The 21,895-nt window shown below is 29.9% G+C and overlaps 2 long non-coding RNA genes across 2 annotated transcripts in view; one reads left to right on the top strand and one right to left on the bottom strand.

The window, feature by feature from the left end:
• Positions 1-21,895, bottom strand: part of LOC143905661 (uncharacterized) — a 256,879-nt gene that overhangs the window by 38,999 nt on the left and 195,985 nt on the right. The window lies entirely within an intron of this gene.
• LOC143905651 (uncharacterized) lies at positions 1,543-2,705 on the top strand. The gene is made up of 3 exons (XR_013259276.1): positions 1,543-1,730; positions 1,916-2,113; positions 2,292-2,705. It is a non-coding gene; the product is annotated as an uncharacterized LOC143905651 (long non-coding RNA).

Raw genomic sequence — 21,895 nt, 5'->3', positions numbered from 1 at the left:
ATTGAGCGCATACACGATTCTCTCTATTTAGATACTTTAATAACTTTTGAATTCTGTTAACTGAGACTTTACTTTGGAGTATGTCGAACTTTTTGATAATAAAATTTTTAACAAGGTAAGATTTAAGATTATGCAATATAATAAATTATCGTTTAAGAACATTATATATAACATTAACGTAATTATTTTTTAAGGTATTATGAAAAAGAGGGGCTTTCTTACCGATTTGGCTGATTTTGGTGCGTAAAACATAAATCTGTAAGTTAAAACTGTCGTTCTCAATTTTAAGAAAAACGTTATTAAGTACTAAAATTGACTGTTGCGTGGTTAGGATGTCTGTTATACCACTATGTATCAAGAGACACGGTAGTGTCTCGCGCCAAGTACACGCGGAGCGAGACCGACCGTGACTCTTTCACGCGACGCGACGGGTTGCGAGTACCCGAGATGTTGAGATCTCGATAACGAGTGAACGGATCAAGTTCTAAGTAAGCTTGATCGATAGCTTGGGGTCCAATTAGGGGGGGGGGGTTTCTCTCATAATATTCCGCTACGTGCCCTACGAGCGGAGATATTACGACGCAAAGTCCAAATGCGAAAATTTATTTTTAAGATACGTCGTCTACGTCGACCGCTCTTCTTTATAACATACATGTAACAAACAGAGAACGTCACTTTCACTTTTTCGACACTGGCGGCTAGCGGCGTTAGTATCGCAGTGCAGTGCAGTGCAGTGCAGACAGTGCGTTCGTTTAGAGCGCTATCCTGTCAGTCAGTTCATCATCTGATCAGTTAACCTATCTCGATCGATCGAGAGACACGGTAGTACGCGCAGAGCGAGACCGACCGTGTGACTCTTTATTACGTGTCGCGAGATAAGGTGCGACAACGCGCGCATACGCGCGTACGCGAAACAGCAGTAACACCGTAATCGTGCCGGCGATATACTGAATTGAATTACTTCGTGCTTATCTAAAGATTTCATATCCCTACATTGGGTGCGTTCAGCCGATACTCCGCTAGCCTAGCAATCGTGAGCAGTCGCTCGTTTTCGCTCGTTTCCTCTCCTTTGACCCAATGGATTAAAAGGAGAGGAAACGAGCGACTGCTCACGATAGCTAGGCTAGCGGAGTATCGGCTGAACGCACCCATCGTGTTACTATCGCTGCCGGAAAAGCGGAAAAGAAGGTTCTCTACGCTTGGCAGAAAGTGACGACTGACACGTTCGATCTCGACTTCGTTGATCGCAGAAGAGCTGAACTCGAGGTACGTTTCCGATTTGCAATTATAAAAGTATCGTGCGATGAATGTTGTACCCAATTATAACCTCAAATGAAGTTGTGCACGTTGCTGAAAGATATATATATATCTTGATATATAGGCTACGGTCAACGTGATACAAATGCTCTGGAGCGTTCTTCTTCTCCTTCTTTCTTCATTGAAAGAAAAGAGAAGAGGAATGCTTCGAAGCATTTGTAGTGTCACGTTGACCGTAGCCATAATATCATATTAATACATTATTTTATTTTTAGATATAGTTCAAGGATTGCCATTTAAAGCTGGTACGTTTGATGGTGCTGTCAGTATTTCTGCGCTTGTGGTTGTGATATGCAAGCAAAACTTTGCACAATCCTACAAAACGTTTATATCGTTTCTTATCAACGTTGTATGCATGTCTGTCAAGAAGCGCAAGAGCAGTGTTACAATTCTATCCAGAGAACGGTGAACAGGTTGTTGATATTTTATATATATCTTGATATATAGGCTACGGTCAACGTGATACAAATGCTCTGGAGCGTTCTTCTTCTCCTTCTTTCTTCATTGAAAGAAAAGAGAAGAGAAATGCTTCGAAGCATTTGTAGTGTCACGTCGACCGTAGCCATAATATCATATTAATACATTATTTTATTTTTAGATATAGGTCAAGGATTGCCATTTAAAGCTGGTACGTTTGATGGGGCTGTCAGTATTGCTGCGCTTGTGGTTGTGTTATGCAAGCAAAACTTTGCACAATCCTACAAAACGTTTATATCGTTTCTTATCAACGTTGTATGCATGTCTGTCAAGAAGCGCAAGAGCAGTGTTACAATTCTATCCAGAGAACGGTGAACAGGTTGTTGATATATATCTTGATATATAAGCTACGGTCAACGTGATACAAATGCTCTGGAGCGTTCTTCTTCTCCTTCTTTCTTCATTGAAAGAAAAGAGAAGAGGAATGCTTCGAAGCATTTGTAGTGTCACGTTGATCGTAGCCATAATATCATATTGATACATTATTTTATTTTTAGACGTAGCTGTTGATCCGTACAAAATTACCTTTTTAAAAAAAAGGTAAAAAAGAGCGCCAAGTACATGCATAATAGTGTATATGTATTATGTTGTTACCCTGTTATGTTGTTACCTTGAAAAAAACAAAGTGGTAGTATTATACCTCCAAAAAGCTTTATCCTGTACATACTGTTTATACAATGCGTAATATACTACAAAAAGGCGTGATATCTGCACAAAATTACCTTTTTTAAAAAAAGGTAAAAAAAAGGCGCCAAGTACACGTATAGTAGTGTATATGTTGTTACCTAAAAAAAAAGAAAGTGGTAGTATTATACCTCGAAAAAACCTAAGTAACAAGTTTTAGATCTTTATATCTCGAAAAATCTCGAAAAAATCTAAGCAGTAGTATCTTTATTTCCGAAAAATTATAACCCAAGTGATACATGTCACAAAATTATGTTACCTTATCAAAAAGAAGAGTCGCGCTTCAAGTGATCTATTACAATTACAAAAAAGAAATGATATCTCTTTAAATTAGAGCGCCAATTACAGAGAGAACATGTATATTGCCTCAAAAAATAATTGTTGCACTACTTTGAAAAATCTTTACATTGTGTCAATTAGAAAAGAATGTATAATAACAATTTTATAAGATTAAAAAATTTTATTTAATTTTAACAAGGGAATACAAGATATTTAAATACAAAGTTATTTACATGTGTATTTTTTAATGGCCACAAAGAATTACAGAGGTAACAGTACAAAAAAGTGTGCAAGTAGAAACTTGCACATTGCTTCCTCATAGTTATTAAGTGTGCAAGTTGAAACTTGCACATTGCTTCCTCATAGTTATTAAGTGTGCAAGTTGAAACTTGGACATTGCTTCCTTAGAGTTATTAAGTGTGCAAGTTGAAACTTGGACATTGCTTCCTTAGAGTTATTAAGTGTGCAAGTTGAAACTTGGACATTGCTTCCTTAGAGTTATTAAGTGTGCAAGTTGAAACTTGGACATTGCTTCCTTAGAGTTATTAAGTGTGCAAGTTGAAACTTGGACATTGCTTCCTTAGAGTTATTAAGTGTGCAAGTTGAAACTTGGACATTGCTTCCTTAGAGTTATTAAGTGTGCAAGTTGAAACTTGCACATTGCTTTCTTAGAGTTCTTAAGTGTGCGAGTAGAAATCTGCATATTGGTTCAGTTTTTAAGTGGGCAAGTATATTTTTATTTTTTTATTTTAGTGAATGTACATAATTATGTATACAGGCTCCTAAAGAGTTAGGTGTGCGAGTAGAAACCTGCACATTGCTTGATTAGAGTTTTAAGTGTTTAAGTAGAAACCTCGCCACAAAGCTTCCTCTATGATGAAGCATTAATTTTTTCAATGTATAATTTTCAGTATTTATTTGTTTTGGCTTCCTCATAGAGGAAGCTTTGTGTGCGAAGGTTTCTACTTAAACACTTAAAAACTCTAATCAAGCAATGTGCAGGTTTTCTACTCGCACACCTAACTCTTAGGAGCCTGTATACATAATTAATGTACATTCACTAAAATAAAAAAATAAAAATATACTGCCCACTTAAAAACTGAACCAATATGCAGATTTCTACTCGCACACTTAAGAAACTCTAAGAAAGCAATGTGCAAGTTTCAACTTGCACAACTTAATAACTCTAAGGAAGCAATGTCCAAGTTTCAACTTGCACACTTAATAACTCTAAGGAAGCAATGTCCAAGTTTCAACTTGCACCCCTTAAACTCTAAGAGCAATGTCCCAAATTCAACTTTACACTTAATAACTCTAAGGAAGCAATGTCCCAAGTTTCAACTTGCACATTGAATCTAAGGAAGCAATGTTCAAGTTTCAACGCACCTAATAACTCTACGGAAGCAAGTCCAGTTTCAACTTGCACACTTAAAAACTATGAGGAAGCAATGTGCAAGTTTAAATGCACACTTAATAACTATGAGGAAGCAATGTGCAGTTTTATTGCACACTTTTTTATTTCCTATAAAATTTTTTTAATTTATTAAAATTTGGTTTTTATCAGATTTCCCCCTTTTTTTATAAGCTTCATATAGTACGAATTTCAGAAATTTCAAATGTGTGTAACCGAGATCTAATCAATCAATTTTTAAAAAATTATATGAAATAGGGTGAAATATTGAGAAAACTGCAGTTAAAAAAAACATTAAAAAATTGAAATTTGCTAAAATTTACCCGGTCACCGATTTCATAAAATGAAGGAGGACATATTTTATGTACTTATTTGGTGCAAAATTCAATCGGATCTAAAAAAAATTTAGAAGTAGATGCGTGTATAAAAAGTAGGCTCTTTTTCTCCAATATAAATTAAAACAATCACCCTTTTCATCTGTATCTGAATATAAAAAATTTCTTTTTTTTAAATTAGGAATTTTTTTAAAAATGGGACTTTCCCAAAAAAACCCCTTGGGGGTTCCAACTAGGCGGGGTTGGTTTTTTTTTTAGGAGACTTCGCCTAAGCCCTATTTACACTTCTCATATATATATATATATATATATATATATGTATGTAAACCGTATATTGTGAGGTCCGACACTAACACATAGATTTCTCTGCATACATAGGTGTACATTAACGTGTAGTTGAGTGTATCATTGGAATTTTTGATATATTCACTATTTTTTCCGAGTTATTAAACATTTTTGTTTTTATGGATTAATTGTATATTCCGAAGACCATCATTTTAATTTATAATAAAACACAATTATGTTACCCGATCTGATATATTGTTGCATACGTAGTATCTTTAGTACAAATCATTGCTTTTGACTACAGATCTAATTAAATGTACATTATGGCTAACAAAATATTATCAAATATAGAACAATGTAATTTTATGAGGTCCAAAAACAACTATTCTACCGATTGAATCGTAATAAGGTCCTAATAAATAAATGCTATTAATGAGCCTATTAATAGGTTACAGAAATGTAGTAGATATATGTATCATATCGTAGATGAGTTATTAAAGATATTCCATTTTGCATTCAAACAATGGTCTTTTAATTAATAATATATTCAACCATCAAAAAAGTTTTATCACATAAATAGCAATATAAAATTATTTAGAGATAAATTGGAAAAACTATTTATTCATAAAAATTATAAGGGTATACAAAATAATAGATTGTTGAAATAAATATAATATATTAAATGCCTCTAAATCTGTATTACATTATTTCTACAATACACAAAAATTAAAAGGGCTTTATAATATACATTTCGTATAATTATAAAAATGGTCCTCATAATAACGTTTAGTCTACATAATATACAGTTGTTCAATGAAAAGGTACTCACAATATGCGTTCTGCATATATATATATATATAAAAATATTGATGCTTATAATATTCAATTTTTATACATTTATTAGATGCATAATTTTTAGTTTGGCTTCCTCATAAAGGAAGCTTTTCGCGCGTAGCAATACGTTGTGGATTCAATTTGCTAATTTCCTACTCTCTCACTTCAAAATTGTGACTTTGCTATGTGCAAATCGCAATTTGATGAGGAAGCCAAGTGCAAATTTTTAATTTGCACAATTTTTTTCCAAATTTTTTCATAAACGTTACAAGCTGCATCTTCTTGTTGCTTTTTTCCTGAAAGTCTATCTGCCTCTATCCTTCCTTAACTTTTTTTAATTATACTTTTTCGTTTATATTAATTTTGTATTTGATCGCGTATAAAACTAAGTCTAATCAACCAAATCTTAAAAAATTATATATGAAATAGGGGTAGAAAAAAGACTGAAAAATATAATAAAATTAAAAATAGATCGATATCTCCAAATTTGCGGAAGTTAGAGCAACCACGGACATTTCTAAAAAAATTCAAAATTTTTTTAAAAAAGAACCCCTTTCCCGATCATCACCAAATTCAATACCAACTTTTCTTGAATGTTACTCTATCGATTAAAAAAAAACATCCCAATATCTCAAAAATTACGGAAGTTATACCATAAACAAAAAAAAAGATAATTCAACACCAACATAACTTTAATGATACTCTACGATTTTTCGACGTTTTTGAACATAAGCAACACATTGGCATCGAAAACTCAAAAAACAATTTTTACTTCGGTCTTTTCTACCCCTATTTCATATATAATTCTTTTAAATTCAATTGATTAGACTTAGCTTTATATGCGATCAAAATTATGGACCTTTGATCGCGTATAAAACTGAGTCTAATCAACCAAATCTTAAAGAATTATATATGAAATAGGAGTAGAAAAGATTGAAGAATATAATAAAATTAGAAATAGACCGATATCTCAAAGTTTGCGGAAGTTGGAGCAAACACAAAACCTTTCTACAAAAATTCAAAATTTTATTTAAAAAGAACCGCTTTACCGATCATCGCCAAATTCAATCCCACCTTTTCTTACCAACCTTACATGATACTCTATCGATTAAAAAAAATGCATTCCAATATCTCAAAAATTACGGAAGTTAGAGCACATACGGACAACAACATATACACACACACACACACACACACACACACATTTTAACCAATTTTTCTTCATTCTACTTATTTATTATTTGACGAAGTATATACTTAAGTGTACGAAATTCCTATATTACGAGCACGAATATTTACATATATATATATCAATATTTGTAAGTTGTAATATATTTTCATACAGCATACATTTTATACAGCATATAATTTGATTGGTTTCTTCTTACGCGTAATGGGTTCTGCACACAGGACGCGGAAACGCTTGCCGCGCAGCAAGAAGCGACGCGGTAGCCAATAAACTTTTGGTTCTTACGGAAAAGCAACACGTTGATTGGCTACCGCGTCGCTTCTTGCCGCGCGGCAAGCGTTTCCGCGTCCTATGTGCAGAAGCCATAAAGGTGCGATTTCATTGACGCTAGAAACCAGCGGCAGCGTCAAGAAAATGTAGTGGGGGAAGAAGTTCAGACCGTTTCAACTTTTTAGCGTACCGCAAAATTCAACAGAACTTCTTCCCCCACTACATTTTCTTGACGCTGCCGCTGGTTTCTAGCGTCAATGAAATCGCACCTTTATGGCTTCTGCACACAGGACGCGGAAACGCTTGCCGCGCGGCAAGAAGCGACGCGGTAGCCAATCAACGTGTTGCTTTTCCGTAAGAACCAAAAGTTTATTGGCTACCGCGTCGCTTCTTGCTGCGCGGCAAGCGTTTCCGCGTCCTGTGTGCAGAACCCATTACGCGTAAGAAGAAACCAATCAAATTATATGCTGTATAAAATGTATGCTGTATGAAAATATATTACAACTTACAAATATTGATATATATATATGTAAATATTCGTGCTCGTAATATAGGAATTTTATACACTTAGGTATATACTTCGTCAAATAATAAATAAGTAGAATGAAGAAAAATTGGTTAAAATGTGTGTGTGTGTGTGTGTGTGTGTGTGTGTGTGTGTGTGTGTGTGTGTGTGTGTGTGTGTGTGTGTGTGTGTGTGTATATGTTGTTGTCCGTATGTGCTCTAACTTCCGTAATTTTTGAGATATTGGAATGCATTTTTTTTAATCGATAGAGTATCATGTAAGGTTGGTAAGGAAGGGTGGGATTGAATTTGGCGATGATCGGTAAAACGGTTCTTTTTAAATAAAATTTTGAATTTTTGTAGAAAGGTTTTGTGTTTGCTCCAACTTCCGCAAACTTTGAGATATCGGTCTATTTCTAATTTTATTATATTCTTCAATCTTTTCTACTCCTATTTCATATATAATTCTTTAAGATTTGGTTGATTAGACTCAGTTTTATACGCGATCAAAGGTCCATAATTTTGATCGCATATAAAGCTAAGTCTAATCAATTGAATTTAAAAGAATTATATATGAAATAGGGGTAGAAAAAACCGAAGTAAAAATTGTTTTTTGAGTTTTCGATGCCAATGTGTTGCTTCTGTTCGAAAACGTCGAAAAATCGTAGAGTATCATTAAAGTTATGTTGGTGTTGAATTATCTTTTTTGTAGACTAAACAATATTTTGTTTATGGTATAACTTCCGTAATTTTTGAGATATTGGGATGTTTTTTTTTAATCGATAGAGTAACATTCAAGAAAAGTTGGTATTGAATTTGGTGATAATCGGGAAAGGGGTTCTTTTTTAAAAAAACTTTGAATTTTTTTAGAAATGTCCGTGGTTGCTCTAACTTCCGCAAATTTGGAGATATCGATCTATTTTTAATTTTATTATATTTTTCAGTCTTTTTTCTACCCCTATTTCATATATAATTTTTTAAGATTTGGTTGATTAGACTCAGTTTTATACGCGATCAAATACAAAATTAATATAAACGAAAAAGTATAATTAAAGAAAGTTAAGGAAGGATAGAGGCAGATAGATTTTCAGGAAAAAAGCAACAAGAAGATGCAGCTTGTAACGTTTATGAAAAAATTTGGAAAAAAATTGTGCAAATTAAAAATTTGCACTTGGCTTCCTCATCAAATTGCGATTTGCACATAGCAAAGTCACAATTTTGAAGTGAGAGAGTAGGAAATTAGCAAATTGAATCCACAACGTATTGCTACGCGCGAAAAGCTTCCTTTATGAGGAAGCCAAACTAAAAATTATGCATCTAATAAATGTATAAAAATTGAATATTATAAGCATCAATATTTTTATATATATATATATGCAGAACGCATATTGTGAGTACCTTTTCATTGAACAACTGTATATTATGTAGACTAAACGTTATTATGAGGACCATTTTTATAATTATACGAAATGTATATTATAAAGCCCTTTTAATTTTTGTGTATTGTAGAAATAATGTAATACAGATTTAGAGGCATTTAATATATTATATTTATTTCAACAATCTATTATTTTGTATACCCTTATAATCTTTATGAATAAATAGTTTTTCCAATTTATCTCTAAATAATTTTATATTGCTATTTATGTGATAAAACTTTTCCGGCATGATTCTGAAGCCGATATAAATGTTCCTGCCAAATTTCGTTAAGCTGCGATGAGTTTCCCATTTGGATCTACCTTTTGTATAGTCCCTTGTATTTATTTTTTGCTATTTTTTTTTCTATACATGTCTTGAATACTTTTTATAACAAACAATTGCGTGTGAAATTAGGTAAAACAATTTCGAATTTTCTTAAATAAAAACTTTAAGATTGATGACGTAAAACACTATTGTATAAAAATATATTTAACAGATTGTTTTACAGAACATAAGAAAATAGCATTTTTTTCAAATTTAACGAAGAATTTTAGCAGTGAATAATTATTTACTTTTTAATTACACTAATTATTTACGTCTGATGTAGAAACGTGTTATAAATTGTCTTTTAAAAACTTCTTTTTATTTAATATCTTTTCGCATGCAATAAAAATTTTCGTTAAAAAATCAAATTTTATTATTTGCAAATCATAATTTATAAGATTAAATTAGGTGGTCCTTACAATATGCAGTACATAAAAATTAAAAGGGGCCTTATAATATACATTTCGTATAATTATAAAAATTGTCCTTATAATGTACGGTAGTCTGTAAAAGCATCGCGAGGACCGGTCTACATAATATACGTTACGTATAAATTATTTCGAGGACTGTCCTCATAGTGACGTTTGGTCTACATAATATACAGTTGTTCAATGAAAAGGTACTCACAATATACGTTCTGCATATATATATATATATATATATATATATATATATATTGATTTTCGTATATTGCATAATGCATTTTAATAGTAATCACACTGCGCTTCACGCAGAATGCATTTTCACAATACTACTTCGCTATGCGTAGAATGCATTTCAACTTTATTAATTTCTTTGTGCGACAATTTTTTTTTATTTTTTCTTTTTAATTTATTTATTATAATTTTAATCTTATTTCAATGTCTTTAATTATTTTTATGTAGATCTAGATATTTATTTCTTTTTTAAATTATTGTTTGTCTCTTTGCTTTAATTATATATTTGAAATTACGGATTGGTAACTTTTTTTTGTTTTAGGTGTAATATAATTCCGATATTATTAAATGTTTATGTAATTGCCTGTTTTTTTGCTTTTTTATTTTCTATTCTGTAGACATTATTGTAGCTTTTTTTTTTTAATTGTTAATTTCAATGGTATTTACAGTGTAAATATGCAATATAAATATTTTCATTATGTAATTCTTGTTTTTTTTATTCTTCCGGGAAGGGTAATAATATTTTTTCTTTTATGATTCTCAGACAATGTCTACGCATTTTTGACATATTTGTTGAATATTTTTTATTTGAAGGATTTTCTCCTAATGCTATTGATACTGCAAATGCTGCTGCAAATATTCCACATGATGCAAGATCTGGCTGCTTGGTTACTCTTTCAAATATTATATTATTTTGTTCCAGATTAGGGTATCGTTTTTCAATGTATTTTTGTTCAAATAATGTCAGATTGTAATAAGAATGAGTATCAAAATACAAACTATCATATATATGAAGCATTAAACCATCATAGTAAATACAGTGCCAGTGGTTACCACAATGTTGACCTCCAACAATTTGAACATCGGAAGTAAAGATTGGTTCAATCCAATTTAAATTCATTATAAAAAGAACATCAACACGAGAAAATGTAGTATATCTTTCTATTATCATCATAATTTCATTTAAAGGTCGATCATCTAACCACGAATTTTCTTTTAACACGTTCTCTTCAATTGTTTGTGGCAGTGGATAAATAAGATTATCTATGTTAAAATCATTATTTTTAATTTTGTTTGCTACATTCGTATTTTTTTCACTATTCTCTGGAGACTTAATGTTAATTAACATTTTTTCAGAATTATATTTATTATTCTTATTAGAAATAAAATTTTCTTTAAATAAAGTATTTACACTTGTTATTGATATCTTACTTTGTTCGTTTAATCCAATAAAAATTGGTTTATGGTCAGAAAAAAATGTTTCGTATACTCCAGCAGTGTAATTAAATATTTGGTCAGATATAAATATTACATCGATTTGCGTATTAAAATTTGTGGTTGAAACATGCGTTGAAAGCGCACGTTTAAAATTTAATTTTTTTAAATGGTTTTCCAAAAATCCTCCCTCATTATACGAATCGTAGTTAAAGTCACCTATTATAATCTTTTTATTATCTAATGATTTGCTCAAAATATTATTTAATTCATAGGTAAATACTGTTTTAGTTACTGATGGTGATTTATAACATGTAATGATTTGTATTTCATTTACAGTTAGCAGTATTAAGTCAATATGTCGATGTTGTCCATTTATTGTTTCATCTTTTTGAATATGTCCATTAACATTTCCGTTTATTTCTTTTCTTATAAAACATATTATTCCTCTTGTTGATCGATTATCATAATTATCTGAACGGAAAATAACATTAAATCCTTCCAATGTAAAATTATCTTTTGCTATTGTTTGTGTTTCCGAAAAAATTAAAAGGTCGGCTTGTTTATACCATTTATCACAATTTATATTGGTAATATTTTTATTCAAAGATCGTACGTTCTGGTATATAATTTTTAGTATATTTCCTTTTATAACTTTTGAGTACGCTAATTCTAGAATTTTCTCTTGTTTAAGTCTTTTTATTTCCAATTCCAAAGAATTTTCTGGGGATGGTTTTTTAGGAGGTGTAAAATGACCCAAAATGTATAAATCTGATATTTTAGTTACTCTACTTAGTGCTACGTACAACAATGATCTCGTCATACGATAATTATTTCTCAAATCAATGCATACTTTCTCATAAGTTTGTCCTTGGCTTTTATGAATTGTTAAAGCTTCAGCAGGTGTAAGTGGGAACTGTTCTCTTATAATTTGGTACCCCATTCTATCATTAACATTCAATATTACACAAATTCGTGATAAAGGAACTAAACACATTTCTATACAATTTTCACTCATATATTTTAAGTACGGTCGTCTTTGTTCCACACCAACCTTATCATTATGAAAATCTAGCCATATTTTAACTGGTTCTACCGTACCTGGTTTGAATGTTATATATTTCAAAATTCCACAGGCTCCATTAACTAGGCCATCTGCAATATCTATATTATTGGTTATCATATAGTTGATTCCAATTTTTAATGTGATTTTAGAATCTAAACCACTGCATTCTGTTCTTTTTTTATTTTTTAATGATGTTAGTAGTTTATTTCTCGTTTTACTATTTACCTTACCTAAAACTGAGTCTATTGCTTTAAATTCATAAGCGATTCCATCTTTTAAATTTATCCTCAATTTATTATAAATATCCACCGAGCGATTGTCAGCATATAATCTTATAGCATCTATAGGAATGTCATTTTCAATTGTTTCTCTTGATCTTATTAGATCAATATTGTTTTTAGACATTGTTCCTCTCGCAAGATTGTTAAGTGCTTCAATAAAATTTTTATCTTCTTTTTGTCTCATTATTTCCGTTAATTCAAATAATTCAAATTCGTTCCATAATACATTTTCTGAAAAACCGCTTAACATGCATGATTTAGGTGGGAGATATATCGAAGTATCCATAACCGGTGGTAATTGATAAAGATCTCCTACCATCAAAACAGAAACCCCACCAAAGCTTTTGTTTTGACCCATTATTTGTCTTAATCGTGTATCAATTCTACTAAACATCGTACTACCCACCATCGATATTTCATCTATAATTAATAATTTTAATTCAAATAAATTCTCTCGTATAGTATTAGCCACATCTTCTGACAAGTCTGGCATTTGTCCTCCATATTGTGTTACTGGCAAAGCAAAAGCTGTGTGTAACGTTACTCCCCTTATTAAAAATGCTGCTTTGCCAGAGGGTGCACATAATAACACTTTCACTTTATTATTATTTTCACCAGGCATATCATCAAAGTAATTCAGCAATACCTGATAAATTGCATTAATCACAGTGCTTTTTCCAACACCCGCAGATCCGCTTATAAATAGTCTAATTGGTAACTTTCCAGTCTTAAAACAATGTAAAACGTGCATTGTAATTTCCCGTTGTTTATCATTTAATTCGCGAAATATATTCATTATTTCTTCTTTTGTAACTTTAGATGGACTGCTTAATTTCCTTTTATTTTTATTTGAACCACTTGTAATACCAGTTTGAGTAAATATATCTATCTCTTGCTCTTTTTCTACATTGGTTTTCATAAAAGATTCTACTTCTTCATCTTCAATATCTTGCTGATCTTTTTGTGCTTGATCTAATGCCTCGTTAATTTCTGCATCTCCTATAATTGAGTATTTCTTTCTATTCTCCTCTATTTCTTGAATATTTTCTATATAAATTCGCTCACAATCTTGTGTCTCCACATCATTTAATTCATTTTTCCATGGAAAAAATAATAAAACTTGTTCTCTAAAATAATTATATCGATCTTGTTGCAATTTATATCGATTAAATCTAATAATTTTCAAGTTCTTTCGTTGTTTAATTTCACTCTCTTCACTATATTCATCATCGCTATCACTTTTATTTGTATAAAATTTTTGGTCGAAATTTGCCGCAAAATCAGCCAGACAAACATCTTTATATTTAGAATAATTCCGATTCTCGTACTTTTCGATAATATTTTTGTAATAGATATCCGTTGAATCCTCGCTAATTTTTTCTAAATGTTTTTTGTTTTTCAACATTCGTACACGCTCTTTTTGCGGAGAAGTGTTGATATAAATAACAGTTCTACTACACAATGAAAGTGGTAAACCGAGAACGTGATAAACAGCTTCTTGTGCAGACATAGTATTACCGTTTATAAAAATGTTAGCAATCTTTCTAAACTTCCGTCTAATATCTAAATTTCCATTTTCCAAATCTTTTGATGTTTCTCTTAATAATCTTGATAAACCTGCATCGACTTTTGTAACATAATTGATCATATACGAAGCACAACTATAGGGATCTAAAACAAATTGTATATCCATATTTGATTCAAGAAGTGTCAATATCACTTTGTGGTACGCATTAATGGCAACTTCGTTGCTTTGTCTTTTTAAGAAAATTTTAGTTCTTGATAAAGTGCTTCTGATTGCCTGAATGTAATCTCTTTCGGTCATTTCTAAACGTTCTAACATTTCCTCGAAAGAGATTAGTATATTTTTTTCGAAAAATTCTTGCATCATCTCTTTAATTTTTTTAACATTTGATTTGTAATGTTTAGTTTTCTCTTTTTCTTCTAAGGGTTTAAGAATCAACGTATTTTTCATAACAAACATCGGAAAATTAAATCTACACAAATGTTTATTTCTTCTACCTTTGTAACATGTCGGCTTATGTCGATGTATTTGCAAACGTATTAATGGATTTTTATCATCGTAGTGACAAGTTATAATTTTATTAATCCACTTTATTAATTTTTCATTTTCGTTTTCATTTTCTTCATCATAAATTGGAGCATTTTTACAATATAAAAGATTATGCGTATGAACTGATCCTCTAGCTTGGAATTCTCTCCTCTGAAAGTAATCTACAACGTAATTTTCTCCAAATGGACCATGTTCATTTTGCAATATCGTCATAATCTGATTGAATCTTTCTTCTATATATCGTACACACGTTACCGGATCTTCTCTGATCAACTTAGTTTTCTCTGCCATATCCAAATTTATAGCATCATGAATACTGATGTTTTTATTTTCTTGTAATTTGTATAACATTTTTAATAAATCAGGATTTTTGTGTTCACATGCAGATAAAGTAATAAACAATGTTGGAACTCCACATTGTCTAATCATGCCAAGTAAATGCTTCTTCTTGCTTTCCCAATATGATGGTGACGACCTCACTTGTCTCAAAAATCTATATCCATCGTCATGACGGATAGAATCATTTAAGAAATTCTCATCTTTAATTTTTTTAGCAGTTAAGTTTTCATTTCTTTTAACTCTCCTTAAGCAAATATTTAAATTTGACATTACTGATCTTTCCAATTTTTGTTTAGCCATAAATAAAATCCTTGTAGGCTGACACGATCTTCTATCTCTATGTCTGGCTTCAAATTTAATTCTTTCAGAATATGACAATTTTTTTTTTTTATCGAGAATTTCTCCTCCATAAATTTTTGGAAAGCATAATTCATCAATATTTTCCGTTAAATGCCAAGGTACTGGAAATTTGTTTTGTCCCGGTGCTATAATTGCTATATTTTCAGATATTTCTTTATTCCTATCTATAATCAGAACTTCGTCAATTGGTTCAAAAGAAACCGATTCTTCAGAATCTGAATTATCGTTGTATTCTTCTATATTTAATCGATTTATTTTATTCGTGCATCTATGGCATTTATCACTATTATCTACAATAAAATCCAACTCTGCATCAAAATTTTTGTTATATTTTTTAAAGAATTCATCGTCAATTTTTATATTGTTTTTTATATACAAAGGAGTATGTTGTAAATATTCCAAAGCTTCACAAATTTTAGCTGGTTTTATTGTTTCATACATATAATCAGACTTGTGTTCCAAGTTCCTTTTTAGCTTTATTTGTATAGTCGACATTTCGTCAAAACTTCTAGGTAAAATATTTATCATCTCATTGATTTCAACCGGAATATTAACAATACTTCCTTTTAATGATAATTGTGGATTAATTGCAAACGGTTGTAATGCTTTTATTTGCATGAATGGTATATATGGTGATACCATTCTTTCTTCAACCGCTGTCAAATCTGTTACAACTTTTGGTACATTACTGAACCTTAAATCTTCGTTTGCTGTTGTTTTTGGAAGCTGTCCTAATATGATATATCTTTTACAAGTCTTACACATATATTCCGATGAGTTATTGATAATTTTATTAATGAATTTATCAATATCCATCTTTGTGCCAATCAATTTGTTTCGTATTTTGGTAATACTAAAATGCTCTACAGATTTAAAAAAAAACAAATTTTCACAACAGACGCAAACTACATCAGGTCCAATTTTTCTGTTTTTAAAAAACTTTATTAACAAAGAATAATAATGATATTCATTATTTGTAATTTCATTTTTTATCTTCATTTGAACATAATTTTCGTAGTTTTCTCTATGTTTGAAAAAATCATCTAATCTTAACAATCTTTTACGTTCAATATCTCGTCTTTGTTGTTTTTGTACGAATTTTGAATCTTCTAAAAACTTTCTTTTTTTAATAATATTATTTAATTCATTATTAATTAATCTGTATTCAGAATCGATACGTAAAAATTTAATTCTTTCTTTGTTTTTGATTTGCTCATTCATACGGTAAATTTCAACTTTTCGTTTTAATTTTATTCGTTTTATATTTTTTTCCTTCTCTAATTCTCTGTATAATTGTTCTTCTCTCACAGATCTTATTCTTTTAATATTTATATCTCTTTCTTTCTCTTTATACGACGAATCTTGTCGTGTTTGCTTCATCCTTTCTATATTGCTTTCTTTTTCACTTTCTTTGTACGACGGATTTTGTCGTGTTTGCTTCATCCTTTCTATATTCCTTTCTTTTTCACTTTCTTTGTAGGATGAATTTTCTCGTGTTTGTTTCATCCTTTGTATGTTGCTTTCTCTTTCAATTTCTTTGTACAACGGATCTTCTCGTGTTTGTTTCATCCTTTGTATGTTGCTTTCTCTTTCAATTTCTTTGTACAACGGATCTTCTCGTGTTTGTTTCATCCTTTGTATGTTGCTTTCTCTTTCAATTTCTTTGTACAACGGATCTTCTCGTGTTTGTTTCATCCTTTGTATGTTGCTTTCTCTTTCAATTTCTTTGTACAACGGATCTTCTCGTGTTTGTTTCATTCTTTGTATGTTGTTTTCTCTTTCAATTTCCTTGTACCACGGATTTTCTCGTATTTGCTTTATCCTTTGTATATTGCTTTCTCTTTCATTTTTTTTGTATGACACATTTTTTCGTGTTTGCTTCATCCTTTGTATATTATTTTCTGTTTCATTTTTTTTGTATGACAGATTTTGTCGTATATGCCTCATTCTTTCCCTATTTTTGTCCCTTTCTATTTCTTTGTACGTAGAATTTTGTCGTATTCTCCTAATTCTTTGAATTTCTTTCTGTTTTCTTTCTTCTTCTGTGTTAGCTGTATGTTCTTTTATTTTTCTTTTAATTTGTTTTTCAAAATTATCTAGTTTAATATTTGAATCCTCACATTTCTTTTCTTTATATATATTTCTATTTCGTAATTCACGTATTCTTTGTCTATTAAAATATTTATTTTTGATCTCGTTTCTTTTATTTTTTTTTGGCATTTTTATAATTTTTTAAATAAATTCTTATATATAAATATTGTTCTTCTTATTTTATTGTAATTATAATCTATTATGTTGATATTTTTAAATTAATAATTTTGCATTTTTTGGCGACTATAATTTTAAATAAATAGAAATAAATATTGTCTTTACGCTTTAATCTCTTGAACCTTTTTTTGTGCCAATTTTCTTAGCACACAGTTAAAAACAAAAATATTTAAAATTGCAATTATAATTAAAATAAATGTATGTTATAATTATAACGTATTTTTCGCAATAAATTTAATAATTTAATTTAATTTGATTTTTGGTTTTTTAAATATATTGTTAACAAACGTATTTTTGGTTTAATAATATTTTTATTTTATAAATACCTTATTCTGTTTCTTTATCTTTCTGTCTACTTTCTTTCCTTTTTCTCACTCACTTAATGTTTGAAAAGAATCTTTTCAGCGCAAAACAAATGTTACTCCTCTCTCTTTCTCTTACTTACTTTCTCTCTCTCTCTCTCTCTCTCTCTCTCTCTCTCTCTGTTTGAGAAAAAACGTAGAAATCACTCTTATGACAGGTACTTTTCCAAAAGGTTTATTTAAATCAAACAAGTATTCCAATAAAAAAACGATGAAAATAGTGGTATTTCACCGGCGATGTTATCATCCTCCACTTATGCTACACCTCTCATGTCTCCTTACAGTGCCAGACTTAATTAAGAGATGACAAATTTTCGAGCGTTTGATTTCTTGCACAATTCTTTTTTGCGTAAATCTTTTTTGGCAAAATTGTAGTTTTTGCCTTTTTTTGCGATTATATTTTTTTTCAACAAAAAATGGAAGAGATCTTAACGAACTTGAGGTTTCATCAGATCCGATCTACTCAGATCTGGTTTGATCAAAATAGATTATATCCAATCAGACATGAGTAGATCTGATCTGATCGGTTGTCCATCTACTGTATTAAATTGTTGTTTTCAAAATGTTATTTTTTAAATGTACCACTTTATTATAAAAGTGAACTTCACGATACAATTTCACGATTTATATAATTTAGCGTAACTTATTAGCATGACACTGCCGTGTTTGATACCGTTTGCGGATGTCATCTATCGGATACTTTAAGATGTAATATATGTGATTATATTATTTTATCAGTTTAAATTATAAGGTATGTTTGCAAATCTTTACTATTATATAAGGGGGAAAAGTTTGTACCATTGTTCGGAGTAATTTTAGAAACTACTTTTGAATTTTTTGAGAAATACTAATTTTGCTTTTTTGAATTTTTTGAGAAATATTTTTCAAAATCTTGCGTTTGAACGCATTAAAACTTTTATCTATATCTATACTTTATTATATAAAGAGACAGAGTTTGCATTTTTTTTGTTTGCTAGGATCTCGAAAACCATTTGACCGAATCTTAATCAATTATATATGAAACTAGCTTTTCGGCCCGCGCGAAGCACGACGCTCAGAAATTCGAGCCGAACATATACTCATATATGTCATTAAGTTTTAAGTTAATAGGCTTCTCACATTCTATATAGTATCGCGAGCGAGCAATCTCAAAATTCCCGAAAAAACGCCCGGGTAAACCAAGGAATGATAATAAAAATCAAAATGTATATGATTTTCAAAATGTATATAATTTTCCTGTAAAATTCAAATAATGCAACAGTAATAAAATTTTGCAATTCAGAGAGATAATAAATAATCAAAGTTCATTATAAAAAGCAGATTCATAACAATATAAAACTTATTATTCAATAAAAAGCAGATTTGTAACATTATCTATATAATAATTATTTGTCAAATCGTAAGAACGCATTATGATTTACGTATCTGTATTATTTAATTTCTCTTTGACTGAGCGCAAAATCTTTTTTTCTACCTCTATTTCATATATTTTCCAACGTATCATGATAAATTATCATTTAAAAAATCAATGAATAAAATCGGTAATCAGTAAGTGAAATATCGAGATTCGTGTACAAAATTCATCGATCAAAATTCATTAATTTGAAGAAAACGTTGTATGAAAAATGTTTTAATAAATTAACACATTTTACATGTTCCAATTTGTTATGATCGGTAAAAGAGTTCTTTTTAAAAAAAGTTTTGTAAATTTTAAAATCACAATAAAAAAGATTTTGCGCTCAGTCAAAGAGAAATTAAATAATACAGATACGTGAATCGTAATGCGTTCTTACGATTTGATAAATAGGAGCATATTAAGAAATTTACAATTGCCTGTTCTGTCCACGAATAGTTCATATGCATGATACTAAAATATATTAAATATTAAATATTTTTAAAATATGTAAATGTACCTCTTTCTTAGTTCCTTCTCTCTCTCTTTTTCTCTCTCTCTCTTTTTCTCTCTATCTTGCTTGCTCACTCTGGAGGTTATTTTTTTCCTATCTTTTCTTTTTTTCTTTCTTTCCTCTTTTTTTTATTTACTTTCCATAAAAGTATGTAATCTGTAATCAAAATTAAATATATACATACATGTATACTTAAAATACATTTACATATATTTTAAAAATATTTAATATTAGTGTCATGTACATAATATGCAGATTAAATAATATAAAATTGGATTTGATCAAATTTTTGCTTATCACTCTTCGCGTTATCCATATTTTTTTCTTTCTTTTATTGTTCTCTTTCGTGTTACATACATTTGAAATTTCGGAGAATTTGTACATATATAGAAGCTTTCTAAAACTGGATTTGATCAAATTAGAACCCTGATAAAGTTTGATCCAATTATTATATATCAAACAGGGGTAGAAAAGACTGATGATAGCGATTTATTTTTAACTCTATTATATTTTTCAGTTTTTTCTACCCCTATTTCATATATAATTCATTAAAATTTGATTGATTAGATCTCGTGTTACACACATTTGAAATTTCTGAGAATTCGTACATATATAGATGCTTTATAATAAAACTGGATCTGATCAACACAATTTTTAATGAATTATATATGAAAAAAAGACTGAAGAATATAATAGAATTAGAAAAGTTGCCAATATTAAACCGGAATAGATTTTATGGAGGTTTTCATATTTTTGAATACGCTGCAGCTTTCTCAATATTTGAGATAGCGATCTATTTGAGATTTTTACATATTACATACATTTGAAATTTCGGAGAATTTGTACAAATATAGAAGTTTTGTAATTAATATTTCAAACGTTCTCGAGAACTAAAAAGAAAATATTATATTTATATACATATATATATATTTTAAGGTATATTCATCCTCGACCATGAGGATATACCTCTTTCTTAGTTCCTTTTCTCTCTCTCTCTCTCTCTCTCTCTCTCTCTTTTTCTCTCTATCTTGCTTGCTCGCTCTGGAGGTTTTTTTTCCTACCTTTTCTTTTTTTCTTTCTTTCCTCTTCTTTTTTATTTACTTTCCATAAAAGTATGTAATCTGTAATCGAAATTAAATATATACATACATGTATACTTAAAATACATTTACATATATTTTAAAAATATTTAAGCATACATGTATATATAAATAGTATATGTAAATAGTATATGTTAGATATTTTTAGAATATACATATATACATATATACATACTTTTTTTGTATTCTCTTATTCGTTCTCTCTCTCTCTCTCTCTCTCTCTTTCTCTTTCTTTTGAAAAATTCTTTCTGAGAATTCTTTCTGTAATTTCGCACTGTCAAATGCGAAACAAATTTAACCTTTTTTGACACATTAATATTAACCAACATCATTCAATATCAATTTCACTCTTATGATAACTTCGAGATTCGATCTGCATATAAGCGAGATAACCAATCAGCGTCAAGGAATGTGAACGCGTAAATGTATTTATAAATCAATATCAAATCTCTCGACATTTTACCGCTGTATGGGAGAGATGTGAGTAAATTATTTATTACATAAAAATTTTTAATATTATAATAATGTACAATATTATTTAATCTGCATATTATGTATCAGGTCGAGCAAAGAAAGAAGAGAAAATACGGACACAGCGAAACGAAAAGAAGAAAAGAAAATTGAAAAAGATAGGAGCAAAAATCTAGAAAGAAAAAAAGAGGAAGAGAAAAAAGGAGAGAAAAAAAAGAAAAAAAAAGAAATAGAAATAAGAAAAGAAAGGTTAGTACACTGTTATTATTTTGTAAATTCGAGTAATCAAAAATAAACGTTATAAACATATAAGGGAAAGAGATCAAGAAGGAGAAGGAGAAACAAGTATGGAAGAGGAACAGGAAGAAGATACAGATAGAAAAAGAAGAGGTTGGGAAAGCTGGCGAGGAAGAGGACGTAGAGGAGGATGGGAAGGCTGGCGAGGAAGAGGACATAGAGGAGGATGG

Source organism: Temnothorax americanus, unplaced genomic scaffold, assembly GCF_048541705.1.
Source record: "Temnothorax americanus isolate GAGA-0224 unplaced genomic scaffold, ASM4854170v1 Scaffold65, whole genome shotgun sequence".
NCBI classification, from domain to species: domain Eukaryota; kingdom Metazoa; phylum Arthropoda; class Insecta; order Hymenoptera; family Formicidae; genus Temnothorax; species Temnothorax americanus.
Note: the sequence above shows the minus strand (reverse complement) of the source record. Positions and strands in the feature narration are given on the sequence as shown.